We start from the raw sequence: 23,095 nt of genomic DNA on the forward strand, positions 1-23,095 counted from the left end.
CTCTGCAGATCAGTGAGTGGGTGGCCCCGGGGAAAGTGTGGGGTTGAGCAACTTCCCGAATAAAAACAAGAGGTGCGTACTCTGTCTCCCCAGTCAGGGGACCCCTGCCCAGGCTGGTAAGCCAAACCCCAGGCTCACAAGGGTGGCTACTCCTCTCAAGATGCCTAACTACACACAAAACGAGATTGATGGCATTCAGCGGGAAAAAAAAGAAAGAAAAGAAAAGAGAAGAAAGGAGAGGAGAGGAGAGAAGAAGAGAAGAGAAAAGAGAAGAGAAGAGAAGAGAAGAGAAGAGAAGAGAAGAGAAGAGAAGAGAAGAGAAGAGAAGAGAAGAGAAAAGAAAGGGGTTGCATTCAGTTCCACCACCAGGTTCTTTGGGTTTTCCTTTTAAGCATCTGTCCCAGCAGTGGTGTGAGTGACCTTATAATGACCCGATACCCTCTTGGGTTCTCTGTTTGGGGTCACCATGGAGACAACATAGGATGTCCCTTGAGGGCTCTGGTGCAGCATTTATTTCCCTGGCTGCTGGTTCTTGACCCCAAAGCTATCCACCACGTCGAACACTAACTCTAACTGCCTTCAGGAGCCTGGACCAGCCAGCCCCTGGGGGAGGCCCGAGAGGCCACCATGTGCCCAGCTAGGAGCCAGGAGCCGCAAGGTGGGAAGAGTCCCTGCTCTCCAGGGCTTTGTGCCCACACCCACAAAGTCCCTTGCTTCCCACTGCTTTCCCAGTTTCTCCCAGTCACGTCTCCCAAATCTGCTCCCTTTCCCTGTCCTCTGACTCGCTGAATGGCACCAATATCCCCTAATCCCCTAGGGAAGTAGAAGCCTGGCAGCCATTTCTGACTCTTCTCTATTCCTTCCCACATATTCAATCAACCACCATCATTTATCTTCTTGATCCTCTTCAGTCTCCAATCTGTTCATTCAGGGATGCCACAGAGGGCTGTACAGGGTGCACACTGTCCAATTTAAGGTGTATTATGCACACTGTGGTCTGTGAGAATGGTGCCCCCTGGAGTTGTGCAGTGGAAAAAAAGCACTTTATACTCCTCTCCTTTCTACTTCCATCACCTTAGCTCTGACCTCCATTTCTACCCTGGAATAGAGTCAGCCTGGAGTGGAGGAGGGCCATATGGGCACCTGACTCACGTCTTGCCCCCACCCATCCAGTCTCCACAGAGTCCTTTATCAAAAAGGCATGTCTTTCATGTCGCCCCTCTGCTTCACACCCTCCATTGGCTCCCCACTGTCCTCAAGATAAAGCTCAAACTCCTTCACCAGGCTTATGAAATTAAAAGGCCTAGCACAACCTGGCCCTGCTTCCTTCTTCAACTCAACTTAGACCTACACAACCACCACAGGAAACCTCCCACTGCAGCCACGGCTCACCCTTAGAGGTTCTCAGAACCTCCCGCACCACGGCTCACCCTTGGAGGTTCTCAGAACCTCCCGCACCACGGCTCACCCTTGGAGGTTCTCAGAACCTCCCGCACCACGGCTCACCCTTGGAGGTTCTCAGAACCTCCCGCACCACGGCTCACCCTTGGAGGTTCTCAGAACCTCCCGCACCACGGCTCACCCTTGGAGGTTCTCAGAACCTCCCGCACCACGGCTCACCCTTGGAGGTTCTCAGAACCTCCCGCACCACGGCTCACCCTTGGAGGTTCTCAGAACCTCCCGCACCACGGCTCACCCTTGGAGGTTCTCAGAACCTCCCGCACCACGGCTCACCCTTGGAGGTTCTCAGAACCTCCCGCACCACGGCTCACCATTGGAGGTTCTCAGAACCTCCCGCACTACGGCTCACCATTGGAGGTTCTCAGAACCTCCCACACCGGCTCACCATTAGAGCTTTGCACATACTATTTCCTCTGCCTAGACCTACACCCCCAGTCGCCCTCTGTCCCACCTCTGCCCCTCGCTCCATAGTTCATCTAAACTTCTATGCATCCAGCTCCATGGCCCAGCTCACACATCACCTCCTCCAGGCTGTACTCCCTGACCAGCCTGGAGTGAGTCCCTGTGACCCCAACTTGAGTCTAGGTTAACTGCTTCACTACTGAGCCTTTTAGGACTAAAAGCAGTGCTCCGTAAATAGCTGTTGCATGCCATAAAGGGTCTCCCAGGCCCCACTCCTCAGCAGATAACTGAGGAACTTTCTGCAGCAACCCTTCCCCCAGGAAGAATTTCTTTGCAGCATCACCACCTTGGGCAGCTCTGGTACCCTCTGAAATCTCACCAGCTCAGGCCTGGTCTCTGCCCTTCTTCTGAGCCAGCCCTTCCCTTCTCTCTGCTCCTGCCCCAGAGCCCGGCCTTCCCAGCTCAAGCCTCCTCAGTGAGCCTGCCTGTTTCTGCAGCTCCGCAACCGCCCTGTGCAGATACCATCCCTTTCTGTAAGGCTTGTTCCTGCGCACTAAACAGAAACTCCTGGCAGGGAGCCAAAACCCAGTCATCCTGCAAAGTTACCACCGGCTCCTTGGAAAGAAAGGGACCCATGTCCTGCCCCAGCCTCTCTCTCCTCCCAAGCTTCCTGATTTATCGGGGAATTTGTTGTACTCTAGTGCAAAATACTTTTTGCTCTGTTCAAATTGCAAAGGGCGAGCACATTTAATGAAGTTCAAGACATCCCCTTTCCTCCAAACACCCTTCCATGTTCTCAGTAATGATAACACTTCCCCACTGGCTCAAATTCCCAGAGGCAGCAGACCTCCCTACACCCCGGAGGAGTCTCTCCCAGAAGCAGCTGAGCTGGGCAGATGGAAGCTCCGCACTCACCCAGGTGTCCTACTCTGTCTGTCCCTAACTGAGCCTTCAGGGTGGGACCCCGGCACAGGTGTCAGCACCTGGAAAGAATGAGCATGGGCCAAGAGCCTCGAATTCGCTCCCAAGGGTGGACAGTGATGCAGTGACACTATTTTTTCTAACTGAGACTTGGGAAGGGGCTCGGTGAGCTCCAGTGATTGACTTGGGCTCCAGCACGGAGAGGGAGCCTGGAAACTACTCAGTACAGGGCTCAAAGTGGGCTCCTCTCCACTAGAGATGCCGCACGTGGGGGCAGGATGTCAGCTATGTGGGGGAGAGCAGGTGATAAGGAAAGGGACTGGAAGGCTACCTCAACCCTGGCTAACTGCTTCACGCACTGGGCTTCTGCTCATCAAAACCACTTCACACCCATTAGAATGGCTATCATCAAAGATTAAAAAAAATAAATAAATAAGAACAGAAAGCGACAGGTGTTGCAAGGATGTGGAGAATTTGGAACCCTTGTGGCAAACAGTATGGCAGTTCCTCAAAAAAGTAAACACAGCATTACCATTTGATCCCCCAATGCCACCTCTGGGTATCTACCTCAAAGATTTGAAGGCAGAAAGATGTCCATCAACAGATGAATGGATAAAGAAGATGTGGTATCTATATACAATGGAATATTATGCAGCCATCAAAAGGAATGAGATCTTGCCATTTGCAACGACGTGGGTGGAACTGGAGGGTATTATGCTGAGTGAAGTAAGTCAATCAGAGGAAGACATGTATCATATGACCTCACTGATATGAGGAATTCTTAATCTCAGGAAACAAACTGAGGGTTGCTGGAGTGGGGGGTGGGGTGGGAGGGATGGGGTGACTGGGTGATAGACACTGGGGAGGGTATGTGCTCTGGTAAGCGCTGTGAATTGTGCAAGACTGTTGAATCTCCGATCTGTACCTCTGAAACAAATAATGCAATATATGCTAAGAAAAAAAGAAGAAGAAGAAGATAGCAAGAGGGGAAGAATGAAGGGGGGGAAATCGGAGGGGGAGAAGAACCATGAGAGATGATGGACTCTGAAAAACAAACTGAGGGTTCTAGAGGGGAGGGGGGTGGGAGGATGGGTTAGCCTGGTGATGGGTATTAAAGAGGGCATGCTCTGCATGGAGCACTGGGTGTTATGCACAAACAATGAATCATGGAACACTACATCTAAAACTAATGATATAATGTATGGTGATTAACATAACAATAAAAAATTAATTAAAAAAAAGATTTGAAGGCAGAGACTCAAAGAGATCTGTGTACACCCAAGTAGTCAAACTCACAGAGACAGAAGGGAGACCGGCAGCTGCCAGGGGCTGGGGGGGGGGGAGTTAGTGTCCAAATGGGGGCAGAGTTTCAGTTCTGCAAGACGGAAAGGGTCAGAGACGGATGGGATGCTGGCCCCACAGCAATGTAAATGGAGCTAATCCCCGGAACTGCACACTTAAAAACAGGATGGTAAATGTTATGTTATATAGTTTACCATAATGAAAAAGTTTTAAAAAAGTTAAAATGCTAAGTTTCACGTCATGTATATTTTGCCACAATTTCTTTTTTTTTTTTTTAAGTTTTTATTTATCTTTTTGAGTCATCTCTACACCCAACGTGGGGCTCGAACTCATGAACCTGAGATCAAGAGTCACCTCCACTGACCGAGCCAGCCAGGTGCCCTATTTTGCCATAACTTTTTTTTTTTTTTGTGGCCACAATTTCTTAAAAATGAAGTCCTCCCTTCTTTAGTTGGAAAACTGGGGTCCCAGAGAGGAGAAGCTGACCTTCCCCCGTGGCTGTTCGTTCCTGCTCTCCCTCTTTGGCGATGGCCATGCATCCCGGAGACGCACTACTGGGCACGTGCTCACTCCGGAGCCCGAGGAAACAGCTCTGCCCCTTCTTACTGTTCCTTTTTTCTCCCACCGCGGCTCAAGGCCAACCTGCCTCTTCCATGTATTTTGGCCGGAAGATGGTACCTGGGCTGAAAAGCTCGTGAAAAGGCTTTGGGGAGACAGACTGGGCTGTGAGGGTGTGCAGAGGCGACTGCTACCGCCCCTGCCTCGCGGCATTCAGGTGCCATCTCTCAGGGATAGTCTCCGTCACCCACTGGCTGCCCCTTTCACTCAGGCCTTTCTTGTCCCTGGATGCAAACCCATCTCCTCTCTGGCTCTCTGGCGCCATCTTGTGTGACTTCTTAAATAGCCACAAAGATTTTTTTTTTTTGTCTTCATCTCCAGTAGTAGCATTTTTAAAGAACACAATAGTTCTCAAAGTTTTATTTCAGCAGAATTTCTACAATATTCTATAATACTATAACAATAATATAGTATTAATATTAATAATAATAATATTCTAGAAGAAAATCAACTTTACCCATTGTTCTAGCACCAAGTGGTCAAGGCTTTCTCCCCCCAACACCTTTGTAGATATTTCAAAGATAATCTGAAGGGTAGAAGTTGGTTTTATCCCCCTTGCCCTTCGTATAGATAGAAAAACTCCCCGTGAGATAAAAATGAAGAAAGAAATGGTTTGTGTTGACAGTTCTATCCGAGCCAGAAGAGGAGCAGTGTAAGTAAAATAGGTCATAAACGCTTGTCTTTGCCTGTCTGGGCTCAGCACACTGCAAGTGGGCACAACCTCACAATGGCGATTAGAACTGTCTTCCTAATGAAAACACAAATGTGGTCCAGGGACACCCCCATGATGCCAGTGACCGAATCCACACCTGCCGATCTACTGGTCTACCCGGTGGGGTATGTTGCTAAAGCCAAAACCGAAGTCTCAAAGAGAAGGAAGAGGGAACGAGTTGCACGCAATTGTCTAGAGGCATTGATCACTGCTTCATGGAATAAAACTAGTACCAGGATTTTAAGCACCAGCACAAAGCTTCACCAAGCCTCTCTTATTCTTGTGGAAATCCAAGTTGCTTTCGGCAAATGACACAGAAAAAAGCAAGCAAGCACACCACTTTGGTGTTATAATCCCACCTTGGGTTATTAGCGTCACTGAGAGGACTCTAAAATATCCACTCTACTCACGGGAGGCCTCAAGCCAAAGAGAGACTTTCAGGACTCAGACACGGGCTTTGTTCTGGAGATCCAGTCCCTTTCTCCACTGACCAAGTCCACAGAGAGCCTACGGAGTTCAAACAAAACAGAAAAGCAAGAGGGCCCTGGGGAAGGGAAAGAAGCAGGGGCCGTCCACATTTGCAGGCAAGCTATCTGCCAAAGGATTAATTGACAAAAGCAAATCCCTTCAACTTGAAGTAGAGAAAATCTCAAAAGGAAAACACACCACCTCCCCAGTGAGGCGGCAGGCAGGTGGAAGCCTCATTTTTTTTTTCTTTAAATACATGTCACAGTTCCCAAAAATGCACGAGGTGTCATCTCTGCAGTAAAACAAGCCAGGCTTTGAGGTCGGGGAGCCCTGAGTTTAAAAGCCTGCCCGCGGGGCACCTGGGGGGCTCAGTCGGTTGGGCGTCTGCCTTCGGCTCAGGTCGTGGTCCCAGGGTCCTGGGATCGAGCCCCGCATCGGGCTCCCTGCTCAGCGGGGAACCTGCTTCTCCCTCTCCCTCTGCCTGACACTCCCCCTGCTTGTGCGCATGCTCTCTCTGTCAAATAAATAAATAAAATCTTTTTAAATAAATAAATAAATAAAATAAAAGCCTGCCCGTGACTTCAAACCACTTCAGCTGCAGCCCTGGGCCCCGGGATCCTCATCTCCACACCAAGACAAATAATATTGCCTCAGGGGACTGAAATGAATACAGGGGAAGCATCCCTAGGATACAGCTGGCCCAAGTAGGTGTTCAGGAAATTGTGGGGGCCATCCTGATGATGATGATGATGATGATGATGACGATGAGGGCAATCTTACTCTTCCACTCCTGCTAGACCTCCATCCTTCCACACACAAACCTGCCCCTCTTCTAACTGGCAGTCACACTCAGTAACTGTCGCTAACATCCACTGAGCACTGACTATGGGCCAGGCACTGTACAATAAACTATTTCACTTCATTTGCAGGGCACCCAAAGATAGCTACAGCTAATACCCCACTCTACAGGTAAGGAAACAGGTTCAGAGAGGTCGGGGTAATGTGTTGGTCGGGGAAGGCTGACCACTATCACCAAAAAAACCCACAAAACTTCAGTCTCCCCCACAAAAGCCTACGTCTCCCCCACACCCCTGCTGGCAGAGGGCATGGAACAAAGGACTTACTCTAGCCGTCATTCAGGGACCCAGGCTCCTTCCATATTGCGACTCCCTCACCTCCTATGCTGAGCCGCCCCTTGATCCCCGGCAGTGAGATAGCAAGCAAGAGGGAGAGAGCAAGAAAACCAGTGGCTCTTCCTCCCCTCAACTCAATGTGACACATGACACTTCTGCTCACAGTCCACCAGCTAAAACTAGTCTCTCAGGCCCACCTAGGTGCAAGAGGCTGGGGAATAGCCTCTTTGTGCTCCCAGGAAGAGAAGAAGAGAAATAGATACTGGTGAACAATAGTTTCTACCACAATGAACTTGCCTAAGAGCACGCAGCCAGTAAGAATGGAAGGGAGCTATGAACCCAGACCCTCACCTCCTAATCACCGAGCTACATACCATCTAGGGAACTGTGGAGATTTTAAAACAGAGCTCCCAAATTCTCTCCCATTCTTCCAATCAAGATGTAGGGTCCATGTCAAATCCGGGTTCTGTTAGTCTTTGACCAACAGAATACAGCAAAAATGACACTATGACCATGTCCAGTCTCTTAAAACACTGGCAAGTTTTGACTTCCTATCTCTTGGGATGCTCTCTCTTGGAACCCAGCTGCCCTCTTGTGAGGAGCCCAAGCTAGTCTATATGGAGAGATTACCTGTATTTGTTCCAGCTAACAGCCAGGGAGAGGTCCAGCCATCATCTAGAATCACCCACCGGATGTGTGAGTGAAGACACTTCCAGATGATTCTGACCCTCAGCAGTCAAGTCATCCCCAGCTTTTGAGTCTTCCTAGCTGAAGCCCCAGACACCGTGTGGCAGAGACAATCCACCTGGCTGTGCCCAGCCTGCATTCCTGACCCACAGGAATGAGCATAAGAAAATGGGTGATCAATGCCACTAAGTGTGGGGGTGGTTTGTTATGAAACAGTAATAACTGGAAAAGGAACTTATTTAAGAATTTCATGTCGGGTGGTGCCTGGGTGGCTCAGTTGGTTGAGCAACTGCCTTCGGCTCAGTTCATGATCCTGGAGTCCCAGGATTGAGTCCCACATTGGGCTCACTGCTCAGCAGGGAGTCTGCTTCTCCCTCTGACCCTCCCCCCTCTCATGCTGTCTCTCTCATTCTCTCTCTCTCAAATAAATAAATAAAACCTTAAAAAAAAAAAATTTCATGTCAGGGCACCTGGGTGGCTCAGTCAGTTAAGCATCTGCCTGTGGCTCAGGTCATGATCTCGGGGTCCTGGGATCGAGCCCCACGTCAGGCTCCCTGCTCAGCAGGGAGTCTGCTTCTCACTCTCCCCCATCCCTCCCCACCCCACCCCCCACCACTTGTGTGCTCATTCTCTCTTTCAAATAAATAAAATCTTTAAAAAAAAAATTTCATGTCGAACAGTCAAACAGATGCTATTACTTCTGGCGGTGGGGAGCTTCCAGAATCTCTTTAAGATTCATTTATTTTTTTATTTGAGAGAGAGAGAGAAAGAGAGCGTGAGCAAGAGGGCACAAGCAGGGGGAGCGCTCAGCAGGGAGCCCAATGCAGAGCTCCAATCCCAGGACCCCAGCATCATGACCTGAACCGAAGGCAGATGCTTAACAGACTGAGCCACCCAGGTGCCCCCAGAATCCTTTTTATTTTTGTTCTTATGCTATTTGATATTTTTCCCACAATAAAAATTATCCAAAATAAAAATGTGTAATTCATCATCAGAAAAAAAAAAGTTTTAATGACACACCCTCTGCTCAATCACTAAACCCCACTGACCCCTGTGTAATCTTGTCCCTCGACTTTGCCAGGAAATGAGACTCCTTGGTCTATGTGGTAAAGCTGGGGGGCTATGCAGATCCTAGGGGTCCTCAGTGCTTGTTCCAGGAACAATTCAGTGGCACTAGCCGCCACCTCTAACTGCCCTCTTTGAAGCACTAAACCAGCTTCTGCGAGGATGAGCAGGGACCTGGGTCAGCCCCACCTGCGCACGTGAAAATAACCCTAGGAAGGGGGCTGGGATTATGGGTAAAACAGGCCCTAGAGATGGTTTGTGAAAATGTTGCCAAAGAGGCCAGGATGCTGCCTGCCTTTGGACCGTGGGCTCATGCTGTTTCCCTACGTGGTGTGTCCTTCCCAGGCACCAAAGATTAACCGTGGAAGTGAAAGTTCAGGAAAAGGGAGATGGCAATGCCCAGCAGCCACGAGGAGAGAGGACACAGGGACCCCAGGGAGCAGCCAGACTCGGGCACTACGGGGCCGCATCCCCGCACACTCTCTCCTCACGCCTCCTGACAGGCTGGGTTGGAGGATGTGTCTGGTTTCCAGAAAAAAAGGCAATGGAAGAATCCCCTCACACGTTGATGCATCTTTTCAGGATCGTCCATAAGCCGCAGGCGACATTTCAGCACTTGACCTTCCTCAAGCGCCTGCATGTCACACAACCAGACAGAAGCCTCAACCAGCAAGTAAAACGGAAGCCAGACCAGCGCCATTTCCTTTCCTGGAAAAATTCCCTTTGGGTCAGGCCACAGCAGACATCTAGGACATCAGACCTCTTCCACCCCCCAGCCTGCCTCTGTCCAGAAAGCCGAAGGAAAAAGAACTGCTGGAACTGGAACCAGCTTCCAGAAAGCAGTGGGGAGACATGAAGCTGCATCTGGGTGATGTGCCAGGAATTTTGGCTCCACTGTCCAAAATCAAACCCACAGCTCGCAGCCGGGTTTGCACTGGCTCGGGGACCTTCCGACTGGCCCTGCTTCCTACATCCTTTTGTCGGAAGAGGCCTTGCATCCTTTGCTACCAACTCCATCCATCAGTTTTTTGAGGCACCACTGGATTCTAACATGAAGAGGACAAAAAACAGACATCTGATTCGTGGACAGGTCAGCCTGTGGCCGACGGTGTCCTTGGCCACTTGCTGTGCCGTTCCAGGAGTTGCCCTTCCAACCTGGGGGGGGCGAACCCACTCGCAGGAGCCCTGGGGGCCTTCCACATTTTCCTGTATACCTGTTGCTTTACCCCACTGAAGAGGATCAGCACCCAGGCGCCCCTCAAGTATTTCTTTCTGGAAGGTTGGCACTAGACCTCATACCAGCAGCCCGTCCCACTCTGACCCATGTCCCCCTTTGGTCACTGCTGCTGATCAGCAGCCCCTTTGCTGCACGCCTTCTCAAGACCGAATGAGAAGGGAAATCAGAAAAAAAGGTGACCTGGCGTAACTGGCCACATAGCTCACATTCTTGTCCCTTTAGTGAAAAACACCATTTCTCCCCTGGAAGCTTCTAAATTCAGAAATTAGCCTCCATACATCCACTGGCCTTAAGAGCCAGAAGCTTGGGTTGGACTCCCGGTGGGGATGCGTCCGGTTCCAGGAGTTGTGCGAGGGTCCCTGTTGCAGGTGTGGCTTAAACAGGATGTTTTAAGTATTCCATCTCCAGGGGCACTGCTGCCCTGTCAGGATTCATTTTGGGGGGTTTAAGCAACATTTAAATGGTCCCTGCAATATACTTTTCTCAAAAGTTTCTAAAGCGATTGCAGATAACATCTGATCCCTGTTTCTACTTATCTGTAGTATTACCTCTTGGCTGTATCCAGGTTCTTTACTGTGGGCAACATGGCATCTCATCAAGAGTTCTCAAGACCCCTGGACGTTCTATGTCTCTCCCTGGTCTCACTGCATTAAGTCTATGCCCCTTTCTCAACTTGATCTCACTTGGTTACACCAAGTAAGGAAAAGTAATAGTCATCTCTGAATATCAAAATCTAGAACCTTTCTGAACGCCCACCAAGAGGACATTAAATACCCTAAATTATGTTGCATCTTTTAAATGGAATACTATGGAACCCTCAAAAACAATGTTATGGTCAGGGCACCTGGCTGGCTTAGTTGGTGGAGTGTGGGACTCTTGGTTTCAGGGTTGTGAGTTCAAGTCCCACGTTGGGTATAGAGATTACTTAAAAATAAAATCTTTTTAAAAAATATGGTCATATACTTGGAAATATGAAAAAATGCTCAAGTTATTATTACGGTAAATTTCAAAAGATATTGGCAAAAGTGTTTCTGGTATGAGTCAACTGTGTAAAACACAACATGAACAGCTTAGAAAAGACTGGAAGACTATACACCAAGATGTTCATTGATGAATCTGCTAAGCACTGGGATCATGCTTATTTTCGTTCTTTCTTTCTTTCTTTCTTTCTTTCTTTCTTTCTTTTTCTTTCTTTCTTTCTTTTTCTTTCTCTCTTTCTCTCTTCTTTCTACTCTCCTACAGTGAATATTTTTTAAGAGTACTGAGAGCAATTCAAAAAGATTTTCCTAAAGAAACAGTAAATAGGGGCACCTGGGTGGCTCAGTCAGTTAAGCGTCTGCCTTCAACTCAGGTCATGATCCCGGAGTCCCGGGATCAAGCCCTCGTGGGGCTCCCTGCTTCTCCCTCTCTCTCTGCCCCATACCCTGCTTGAGTCTGCCTCTCCCTCTGCTCCTTACCCCACTTGTGCTCTCTCTCAAGTAAATAAAGAAAATGTTAAAAAAAAAAAAAAGAAGAAGAAGAAGAAGAAGAGGGGCACCTGGGTGGCTCTGTTGTTAAGCGTCTGCCTTCAGCTCAGGTCATGATCCCAGGGTCCTGGGATCGAGTCCCACATCGGGCTCCCTGCTCAGCGGAAAGCCTGCTTCTCCCTCTCCCACTCCCCCTGCTTATGTTCCCTCTCTCGCTGTGTCTCTCTCTCTCTGTCAAATAAATAAATAAAATCTTTTTTAAAAAGAAAGAAAGAAAGAAAAAGAAACAGTAAATAATTTGGCAAAGAATGCTCTCCCACTTCCACTAAATAGGCCCTTGAGGCACCCAGTGAAGATCCTAGGATTTCCAAGGATCCTAGGTCCTGTGGATCCTACTCTTTCATATCTCTTGGACCCTCTAATGGAGAAAGCAGCTCCTCCATAATAAGATGGTGCTTCCTGTGATTAGAGAACGAAAGTAAAACTTTTGAGAAAACGATAGAACCTTAATGCTTTACTAGACAAAAACAGAGACTGCTTTCAAATGCTTCTTCTAGCATCTTTTATATACATAGCCCCCTTGAGGTATGTTAACTTGTGACTCTAGGGGCCACCTCTCTTTCCCCTACTGAATGTCACAAGGTCTCCCCTGCCTCTGCTGACTGGAGGTCGCTCTTGGACGGTGACAGGCTGTGCCCTTGTACACAGAAAACCTATCATATTGATGTGCTCGAGTCCTACCCCTTTGGGGGCACCTGGGTGGCTCAGTCGGTTAAGTGTCTGCCTTTGGCTCAAGTCATGATCCCAGGGTCCTAGGATGGAGCCCCACGTTGGGCTCCCTGCTCAGCAGAGAGTCTGCTTCTCCCTCTCCCTCTGCCCCTCCCCGAGCTCATACACGCTCTCGCTCTCTCTCTCAAATAAATAAAATCTTAAAAAAAAAAAAAAAAGAGCCCTACCCCTTCACGCCCTCACCCATCCCTTCTTATAGGCTCTGGCTACTTAGTGTTGAGGACTTAGAGAGGGATAAAGACAAATGTCTCCTTACTTGACTAGATTGGGTCACAGTTCCTGTATTGGTTTACATGGCTTCTCGGACCAGCCCTGAGTAGGCTCTCCTGATCTCTGCATGACAAGTTTCCAAATGCTAATTTTGACTCCCCTATGGAAGGATATGGGAGCTCTTTATTGAGGGAAAGGGTACTGCACAGTTCAATGACATGACCCTGAACCTGGCTCAACTCTTCCACACACCCCTCAACTCCCTTAGCTCAGGAATCACAAGAAATGGTTGAGTAATAGAAGTCACTCATTACAATCACCTACATAAAACAAGGGCCTCCAACACTCCTTCTCCAAGGGCACTGTATTGTTATCTATTGGTGCATAGCAAATTACCCCAAAATGTATCAGCTTAAAACAACAAATATTTATTCTCTCAGTTCCTGTGGGTAAGGAACCTGGACATGGCTTAACTGTGTCCTCCAGCTTAGAGTCTCTCACAAGACTGTAATCAAGGTGTCAGCCAAGGCTGGGATCTCATCGAAGACTTGACTTGGGAAGGACCTGCTTTCAAACACACTCACGGCTATTGGCTAGAGGTACCCTCAGTTCCTTACTACATGAGCCTCTCCATAGAGGAGCTAACAAAATGGCAGCTGGCTTCATCAGAGCGAGCAGGCAAGAAGAGCCAGAACAAGTGAGTGTAAGCAAAATGGAAGCCACAGTCTCTTTGGAACCTAATCTCAGAAGTGACATCTCTTCACTTCTGCCACAATCCATATTAGAGTCACTAGGTCCAACACACACTCCAAGGGATCACACAAGACCATGAATACTAAGAAGCGGAAGAATCACTGGAAGCCATCTTGGAGGCTGCCTTCCACAGGCACGATATCCTATCTCTCCAGCTCATTGAAGAATACCATCAGATTCTTGAGGAATTACTCCCTTTTACATCGTTGGGCTGAGAAGATGTTTTATCCTCTTGGGCCCCACCACACCTCTAGAAACTCCTGCCTCCCCAGTCCCAAGTAGCTTGGAAGTACCCCAGCATATTCCTGGTCACTATAACAAGACTAAGCAAATCAACACCAGTTTCCTAGATGTACCTTCCTCCAGAAGGCCCAGCACACACACAGCCTTCCTCCACAGTGGGCCCCAGGAAATTCCCACATCCTTACAGGCTGATCCACTGCCCCACCCCTTCTTTTTCTTGTTCTCTCCAAGTCTCTGCTTCCCTGTTAAAGTAGGCATGGGGGCAGGAAACAAGAGCTCAGAATCCCTGGAAGTTATCAAAACGCCACACAGCCAAAGGGGGAAGGAAGCAACCAAGAACCCAAATTCTGAACTGGGAGAATCAGGCTAGAGTCCCAGAAATTCGGAAAACAAGCGGAACCTTAGGAGAAAACAGCCAGGGATATCTGAATCCTTTCCTGGGAAGGTTGGAAAAGGCTTGATCCTCTCAACCCCATCTTCAGGGGTTGAGGCCCCTTCCAATGCCCAGTAAAATCCATTTCCCACCCCCATACGCTTTGACTCCCCCGCCCCCAGAAAACAAAAGAGAAACAGGATTGTTTCCATGAAAGATTAAGGAGAACATTTCATTACAAGTCACAGCACAGAAACATCAGAATTGCTTTCGGTACGCCTCCAACAGAACCTCCCTGCAGGAAGATCAAAGACCTATTGATTATTAGCAATAAATACAGGATTGCAAATGAGTTCCCAGGCCTGGCTGTTTGACTATGAGTTCATGAAACCTGAACATATAAACATTATTTTCTGTTGTGTATTTTTTTATTTAAAATATATAGATGTTAGGGGCGCCTGGGTGGCTCAGACAGTTAAGCGTCTGCCTTTGGCTCAGGTCACGATCCCAGGGTCCTGAGATGGAGCCCCACATTGGGCTCCCTCCTCAGCGGGGAGTCTGCTTCTCCCTCTCCCTCTGCCTGCCACTTGCCCTGCTTGTACTCTCTAATAAAAAATTAAAAATCTTTAAAAAAAAAGATAGATAGATAGATGTTGAATTCCACCATACATTAAATAGTTATTTGGGGCTAGTTCAAGCATTTATATGTTTTATATGAGGAAATATAGCCCAAATTCCAAAATCCAATGATGTAAATGAACATGTATACTACAATCACCTCTTAGGTTTCATACCCTTATACTCTAGTATTATAGTTCTGCGTGTTTTTTTTTTTAAAGATTTATTTATTTTAGAGAGACAGAGTGCGGGAGCAGGGGGAGGGGCAGAGGGAGAGGGAAAGGGAGAATCTCCAGCAGACTCCCCACCGAGCCCAGAGCCCAAGGCAGGGCTCAATCTCACAACCCTGAGCTGAAATCAAGAGTCGGACGCTGAACCAACTGAGCCACCCAGGCGCTCCTATAGGACTATAGTTTTTAATTTTTTTTATTTTTGAAGCAGCAAAACAACTATTTTATCAAGTAAGAACTAAGTAGTGTCCCAAAATGAGGAAAATGTGAAAGAGTGGAGCTTCTGCATCTGAAAGGAATGAGGCCAGAGTCCAGCCTGTTCAGCCTCCTCCTCCCTCCCTTCAGATTTCTTGGGATCCTCTGGGGACCCTAGGACACAATGGGACACAAAGTCGTGTTCAAAATTAATCTGCATTTTCAAGATCCAACACTAGAGGGCAGAATGCTGAGCCCAAGCTGAGCTCTAGATTCATTATTCTATTTGTGTCCAGGATGATAAAAGATTCCTGTTGCAAACCACATTTTTAAAGAATCCATTTTCAGATCACAAAGTTTAACTCTTTTGGAAACATAGGTCTCTGTTAAAGCAAAAGTTGTTGTAGTGTCCTGGAAAATTAATTAAGTAACACTGTAATTCAGTGAGATCAGATTTCTACAAACCTCAAACCAGAAAACAGCCTAAAAATATTAGATAAGAAGGTAATACACTTGGGCCTTGATGAGGGGGGAGCAGCATAAATAAGCTTAGGAAATAATAAAAAACATAATGAAATAATTATGTTACATCTTTAAACATAATGAAACGATCTCATTAAGTCTAAATTCATTTAAAGGTCAATGATGCATAATTTATGTAGGTTCATAAAGTGTATTCTATAAATGATGATTAAACCAACATCCCCGTCTTTTTTTTTTTCCCCTCTCCTATTAACTGTATAAACACTACAACACTGGTATATTTTAGGTGGTAGTAACAAATTTAAAGGATAGCATGTTTTCCTGAAGTTATTTCTAATAAAAACTCCAAACTCCACAGACACCTAATTCACTGACATTTTATCAAACACGACAGCATTGTGTCCCAGAAGATCAGCACTGCAAGGGAGGAGATACAGAGGAAAGATTCTACACAGGAGTGAAGATAAATAGGCCCAAGATAAAATATGTCAGTTTCATAATATGGCTGGGAATTGCCCTGGACATATATTTTTCAAAATTAAGGAACTGAGCCAATATGAGTCCGCAAGGAGAAAGAGACTCTGATTCATTCAGCATTTCTCTGTTCTGGGGTCTGAGAGTATACAAGTGAACAAAACAAACAAAAATCCCTGCCTTCACAGAACTTAAACCCTTATAAGGAGAAGCAGTCAATGAACAAGCTGGTTGTGAGCACTATGGAGATAAAGTAAATCAGGGAAGCTGGAAAAAGACTGTAAGAGTAGGTAGGGGTATGGGGATGTATCATTTTAAATAGGGTGGGAGATGCCAATTCCAGGAAAAGAGAACAGAAAGGGGAAAGGCCCTGAGGCAAGTGTAAGGAGTAGGAAGAAGGTAACTTTGGCAAGAACAGAGTGATTAAAATGGAAAATAATAGGACATCAAGTCAGGGAGAAAAGGTAGAGTGGAAGGTGGGGGATACACTGGAGGACAATACTGCTCATTGCCAGGATTTGGGCTTTCATTCTGAGGGAGATGGACTACCAGTGGTGGCTTATAAAGAAAAGAAAGCATCATCAGACTTAATGTTCTAATAGGATCAGTCTGGCTACTAAGTTGAGAATAAGCTCTACAGGGCAAGGGCACACAGGCATATTACAAAAGTACAGTCAAGAAATAATAATGGCTTGGTTATAGCCTAATAACTTCTATCAGACTATTCTTCCTAATGATCACAATTATAAACTCTGGAGCTGTTTGAAGACACTGCAGAGTGACCAAAAGCAGCCAGAAACAGAAGAGGAGTTGACATTTGAAAAAGGGGAATATGGCAGAGAGAGTCAGGCAAAACCTGGAATCTTATTGGTCTGTGGAGTCAGAAAAAAAGAACTGAAGCATGCCAAAGCAGCTGGTTACTAACTGGAGGAATTCACAGAATTCCACAAAATGGAGGAAGCCACAGAGGAAGTAAACTCAAAATCTCCAGAGAAAATCCCCTCACATCACTGGCTGACCCCTGAGGTGCACATCTGTAGGGCAAGACTACAAAGAACCCCGGGGAACAGCTGGAAGGACAAAAGAGCTGAACTGAGATTTTAGCACATGCCCACCACAGGGAAGACAGAGGTTGGAGATCAAATCCTTCCAAGTTAAAGGGGCTTGGTAAAAACCACAGGCTTTCCAGTAAAAATCCATAAAAGCCACACTTAGGAGTAAAAACCACCTCCCAGGACTAATGTATTCACATTAGAGTAACAGTAAAACCAAAATAGAGCTGCCCTAGCAATGCATAAAATCAAGCCTCACAAGATTCAGGTGATATAAAGTAATTTAACTACATTCTAGAACAAAATGCAATATTCTCTAAAGATAGAAAACAGATTTGAGATCCCTTTAAAGCACATCTCCCACAACGTCCAGTATATAATAAAAAATTACTAGATATGAGAAAACAAAGGAAAATGAGACCCATAAAAGAAAAAAAGATGACTCAGAAGTTGGAATTAGCAGACAAGAACTTTAAAATACCTATTTTAAATATGTTCAAGGGACTTAAAGGACAACATAGTCATGATGAATAAACAGATTAAAATATTAGCAAAGAAATTAAACATCTAAAAAATGACCGAAAAGAAACTCTAGAACTGAAAAATAGAATATCTGAAATTGAAAAAAACAAAACAAAAACCACAGCATAAGAGTGGATTAGACACAACAGAAGGAATAATCAGTGACCCTGAAGATAGGTCATGAGAAATCATACCAACTGAAGTTTGATCACAGTCATCAAGTTCCTGAAATAATCAATTATAGGGGATCTGCACAGAATTAGTCATGAATTTAGCAGTCATTACCAGCACTAGGCCTGGAAAAACAAGAGGAGGGTAAAGTATCAGAAACCAGAGAGAGTTGTAAAGGAAGGCCTGATTTTACTCTCCTCCAGCTCCTAATCTTCTAGTGATTCCCATTGGATCAATCAATCAGAAGCTTAGGGGCATCAGACCCAGTTGATTCTGTAAAAATCCCATGGCCCACAGCAGGTGGAGATTATAAAGAATGGAGGGTCAAACAGGGAATCTCTAGATCACACACCTACATATATCCCAGCAAATGATTAAAAAGACCAAACAAACAAAAAAGGTCCATCATAAATCCTAGGTTCTTACAAATTAATAAAATTCACACTTGCCCAAAGCTCCTACAGCACTGAATTCCAAAAGATAATGAAATAGTATCTATTACATTTTGAGCAGAACCGTTATAATCACATATTTTAAAATCTAGTCAAATGTTTTTCATGTGTGGATGCCTAGGTAGGTCAGTCGGTTAAGTGTCTGCCTTTGGCTCAGGTCATTATCCCAGGGTCCTGGGATCGAGCCCAGCATCGGGCTCCCTGCTCAGCGGGGAGTCTGCCTCTCCCTCTGCCCTCCCCACCTCGTGCTCTCTCTATCTCTGTCTCTCTCTCTCTCAAAAAAATAAATAAAATATTTTTTTAAAAACTAAAAATCAATAAATAAAATTAAAAAATAAATTAGCTGGAGTGGTGGGGGTTGGGAGGGATGGTGTGACTGGGTGATAGACATTGGGAAGGGTATGTGCTATGGTGAGCGCTGTGAATTGTGTTAAGACTGTTGAATCACAGACCTGTACCTCTGAAACAAATAATACATTATATGTTAATAAAAAAAAAAGAAGAAGAAGAAGATAGCAGGAAGGGAAAAATGAAGGGGGGGAATCAGAGGGGGAGACAAACCACAAGAGATTATGGACTCTGAGAAACAAACTGAGGGTTCTAGAGGGGAGGGGTTGGGGGGAGGGGTTAGCCTGGTGATGGGTATTAAAGAGGGCACGTTCTGCATGGAGCACTGGGTGTTATGCACAAACAATGAATCATGGAACACTACATCAAAAACTAATGATGTAATGTATGGTGATTAACATAACATAATAAAATAAAAAATAATAATAATAATAAATAAAAAATAAATTAGAGTATATAACCAGGATATATGGGCACGAGCTGCTACTGACCTAGAAGATCTAAAAAATATGTATGTTTTTCATGTATAAAAATAACAGAAAATTATTCTCAGATGTCCAAAGATTGGAAAACATATCCTGAACATTGTTTTTGGAAAAAATTATTTGAAGACGTATTAAGGCAAACTGAAAGAAAAGTCAAAATTAAGAATTCGAAAACTGGGAATTTGTAGTAAAAGATCTGTGTAATGCTTCAATTTGGGCAAGGGAGGGCATGCAAATTAGAGTTATATATTCTTTTTTTTTTCATTTACAGTTGACAAGCACTAAAAGAAATTACTGTATGCATTCCACCGAGAGTCCAGTCCTAGCACAAAAGGAGAGAATGAGAGACTCCAAATCTCCACTGAGACAGACAATTGAAGAAACTGTCCTAGTTACTAAGGTACCACACTTAGTACCTTAGTACCTAATGGGATCATTAGTACCCACCTAATGGGTGCCCCAACCTCACTGATCCCATCAGATCATGTGCTATCTGATAGCATGTGGAGCTTAAGGAAAGGTTTGGCCCTGCATGCTTTACTCAACTGTTCCCATTCTGTATTTGTTCCTTCCTCAGTGCTGCATTCTTCACCCTGCAATACACACAAAATATCCTATGTTTGATTAACTTAAAACAATAACCACACTGTCCTGCCTCAACACTTTCTAACAATGGCTAGATTTTTTACAGGATTGGGACATTGTGCAAAGAACCAATGAATAATCTCCACAAAAACCTTGTAGTAATAGAGAATCACACAATGGCCAATTTCAGTGTAAAATAACTTAAGAAATTACTTTCTTACTGAAGAGTGAAGAAAAAAGTCTGATAGAATATATGCCATACAATTAACAGTGATTGTCTCTAGGGTAGGATTATAACAAATTTGTACTTTCCACATTACCAATTGTAGTTCTATCATTTTTCTCATTTTTTACAAGTATCATGTTACATGCTTTAATTAGAAAAGCCTTTAAAATAAATAATTAAAAAAAAATTTTTTTTAAGATTTTATTTATTTGACAGAGAGAGACACAGCGAGAGAGGGAACACAAGCAGGAGGAACGGAAGAGGGAGAAGCAGGCTTCCCGCCAAGCAGAGAGCCCGATGTGGGGCTCGATCCCAGGACCCTGGAACCATGACCTGAGCCGAAGGCAGACGCTTAACGACTTAGCCACCCAGGCACCCCTAAAATAAATAATTTTAAAATAAAATTAAATACAAGGAAACTAGGAGCTAGTTAAATAACAGCACAAGGAAGCAAATCAACAAGTCTAAAATATGGGATACTTTCCAGGACAATTGACCTACTTTTTGCAACATGACGATGGGAGTGAAGGGGGCGCAGGTTAGTCAAGATTTTAAAAGAATTAAGGGACAACAAGCAAATGTGATGTATTGACCTTGTTCATATCCTGATTTAAACAAATCCTCTAAATTATATTTTTTAGATAATAAGGAAAATTTTATTGTGAACTGGATGATACCAAATTTTGTCAGACATGATTATGGTACTGTGGCTATGTAAACAAGGCCCATATTATTAGAGATGCACACTGAAGTACGCGAGGGCAAAATGACATGATTACTGGAATTTGCTTTTAAAAGAAAAAGAGGGGGGGAAGAATGAAGAGGGGGAAATCGGAGGGGGAGAAGAACCATGAGAGACGATGGACTCTGAAAAACAAACTGAGGGTTCTAGAGGGGAGGGGGGTGGAAGGATGGGTTAGCCTGGTGATGGGTATTGAGGAGGGCATGTTCTGCATGGAACACTGGGTGTTATGCACAAACAATGAATCATGGAACACTATATCTAAAACTAATGATGTAATGTATGGGGATTAACATAACAATAAAAAAATTTAAAAAAAGAAAAAAGAAAAAAGAAAAGAAAAAGAGGGGTTCCTGGCTGGCTCAGTTGGAAGAACATGAGACTCTTGATCTCAGAGTCATGAGTTCAAGCCTCACAATGGGTGTAGAGATTACTAAAAAAAATAAAATTTAAAAAATAGTTTCAAAAAAAAAAAAAGAAAAAGAAATAGATACTTATGTGGGAAATTTTGATAATTATTAAATCTGAGTGAAGGATATATGTGGTTCATTGAATTATTCTCCTTATCTTTGTATATGTTTGTACATTTTCATAATTTAAATTTTGAAATAAAATTGAAAATACTTTTTAAGGATTTAAATTATTAGTATTTGTAACTGTGGAAGGGAAATTATCCACCCATAGTAGAAATTACCTGTCATCAAGTCTCACTGTTTACAGGCGTACTTCAGAGATATTGCAGGTTTGGTTCCAGAGCACAGCAATAAAAGAATATTGCAACAAAGCAAGTCAAATTAATTTTTTTTTGTTTCCCAGTGCATATAACAGCTACGTTTACACCACACTGTAGTGTATTAGGCGCGCAACAGCATTATGTTTAAAAACAAACAAACAAAAAATGTATGTACCTTAATTTAAAAATACTTTATTGCTAAAAAGAATCATAATCCTTTTTTTTTTTAAGATTTTATTTTTATTTATTTGACAGAGAGAGAACACAAGCAGGGGTAGCAGCAGAGGGAGAGGGAGAAGCAGACTCCCCGCTGAGCAGGGAGCCCAACATGGGGCTCAGTCCCAGGACCCTGAGATCATTACCTGAGCCGAAGGCATTTGCTTAACCAACTGAGCCACCCAGGCGCCCCAAGAGTCATACTCTTTTTGCTGGTAAAGGATCTTGCCTCAGTGTTGATGGCTGCCGACTGATCAGGGGGTGGTTGCTGAAAGTTGGGTTGGCTGTGGCAATTTCTTAAAACAAGACAATGAAGTCTGGCACATCAATTGACTCTTCCTTTCACAAATGGGTTCTCTGTAGCATGGGATTCTGTTTGATAGCATTTTACACAGTAGAACTTTTTTCAGCCCTCTCAAACCCCGCTGTTGCTCCATCAACTAAGTGTAGGTAATATTCTAAATCCTTTGTTGTCACTTCAATAATCTTCAGAGCATTTCACCAGGAGTAGGTTCCATCTCAAGAAACAACTTTCTTTGCTCATCTATAATAAGGAACTCCTCTTCCATTAAAGTTTAATCATGAGATTACAGCAATTCAACCCCATCTTCAGGCCCCACTTCTAATTCTAGTTTTCTTGCTGTTTCCACCACATCTGCAGTGACTTCCTTCCCTGAAGTACTGAACCCCTTGAAGTCATCCATGAAGATCGGAATCAACTTCTTCCAAACTCCTGTTAATGTCGATATTTTGACCTCATCCTATGAATCCCAAATGCTCTTAATTGGCATCCAGAATGGTGAATCCTTTCAAGAAGGTTTTCAATTTACTTTCCCAGATCCATCAGAGAGATCACTATCTGGTAGCTATAGCCTTACAAAATGTATTCCTTCAATAATAAGACTTGAAAGTCAAGATTAATCCTGCATACATGCAAAATATATGTTGTATTAGCAGGCATGAAAACAACATTAATCTCGGTGTTCATCTCCATCAGAGCTCTTGAGTGACCAGGGGCATTGTCAATGAGCAGTACCATTTTGAAAGGAATCTTTGTTTCTGTTCTCAACAATGGGCTTACAATATTTAGGAAACCAAGTTGTAAAGACATGTGCTGTCGTCCAGTCTTTCTTGTTCCATTGACAGAGCATAGGCAGAGTAGATTTAGCATAATTCTTAAGGACCCTAGGATTTTCAGAACGGTAAATGAACATTGGCTTCAATTTAAAGTCAGCAGCTGAGGGGAGGGGGGGAAGATGGCGGAGGAGTAGGGAACCCTACTTCAACTGGTCCCCGGAATTGAGCTGGATATCTACCAGACCACTCTGAGCACCCACGAAACCAGCCTGAGATGTAAGAAGATCTGGATCTCTACAAACAGAATATCGCAGGCAGTTGGTTGTGAGGTACGAAGCGGAGAGCCGTGATCCTGCGGGCAGATATCGGAGGATAAACAGCAGCGGGAGGGTGCCTGGACGTGGGGATCCTACACCGCCAGTGAGTGACAGCCTCGCGCACCGCGGACGGGGCACAGACTTGCAGACCCGTAGCGTCAGGAAAGGACTTTAGGGCAGCCCCTGCGGTGGAAAACCAGACCGGCGGGGTCACGCACACGCGAACTGCAGCCTCTGAGACGGAAACCCGGTGCGCCGGGTCCCCCCGGTGAACTGCAACCCCCCGGGGTGGAAACCCCGAGCGGCAGAGTCGCACACACGCGAACTGC

The 23,095-nt window shown here is 45.1% G+C and overlaps 1 long non-coding RNA gene and 1 pseudogene across 4 annotated transcripts in view; one reads left to right on the forward strand and one right to left on the reverse strand.

Moving 5' to 3' along the window:
• Positions 1 to 10,059, forward strand: part of LOC118525041 (protoheme IX farnesyltransferase, mitochondrial pseudogene) — a 29,837-nt pseudogene extending 19,778 nt beyond the window's left edge.
• The window catches only part of LOC144382727 (uncharacterized), a 614,132-nt gene that overhangs the window by 499,895 nt on the left and 91,142 nt on the right, over positions 1 to 23,095 (reverse strand). The gene's annotated exons all lie outside the window — the stretch shown is intronic.

This window comes from Halichoerus grypus, chromosome 8, assembly GCF_964656455.1.
Source record: "Halichoerus grypus chromosome 8, mHalGry1.hap1.1, whole genome shotgun sequence".
Lineage (NCBI taxonomy): Eukaryota > Metazoa > Chordata > Mammalia > Carnivora > Phocidae > Halichoerus > Halichoerus grypus.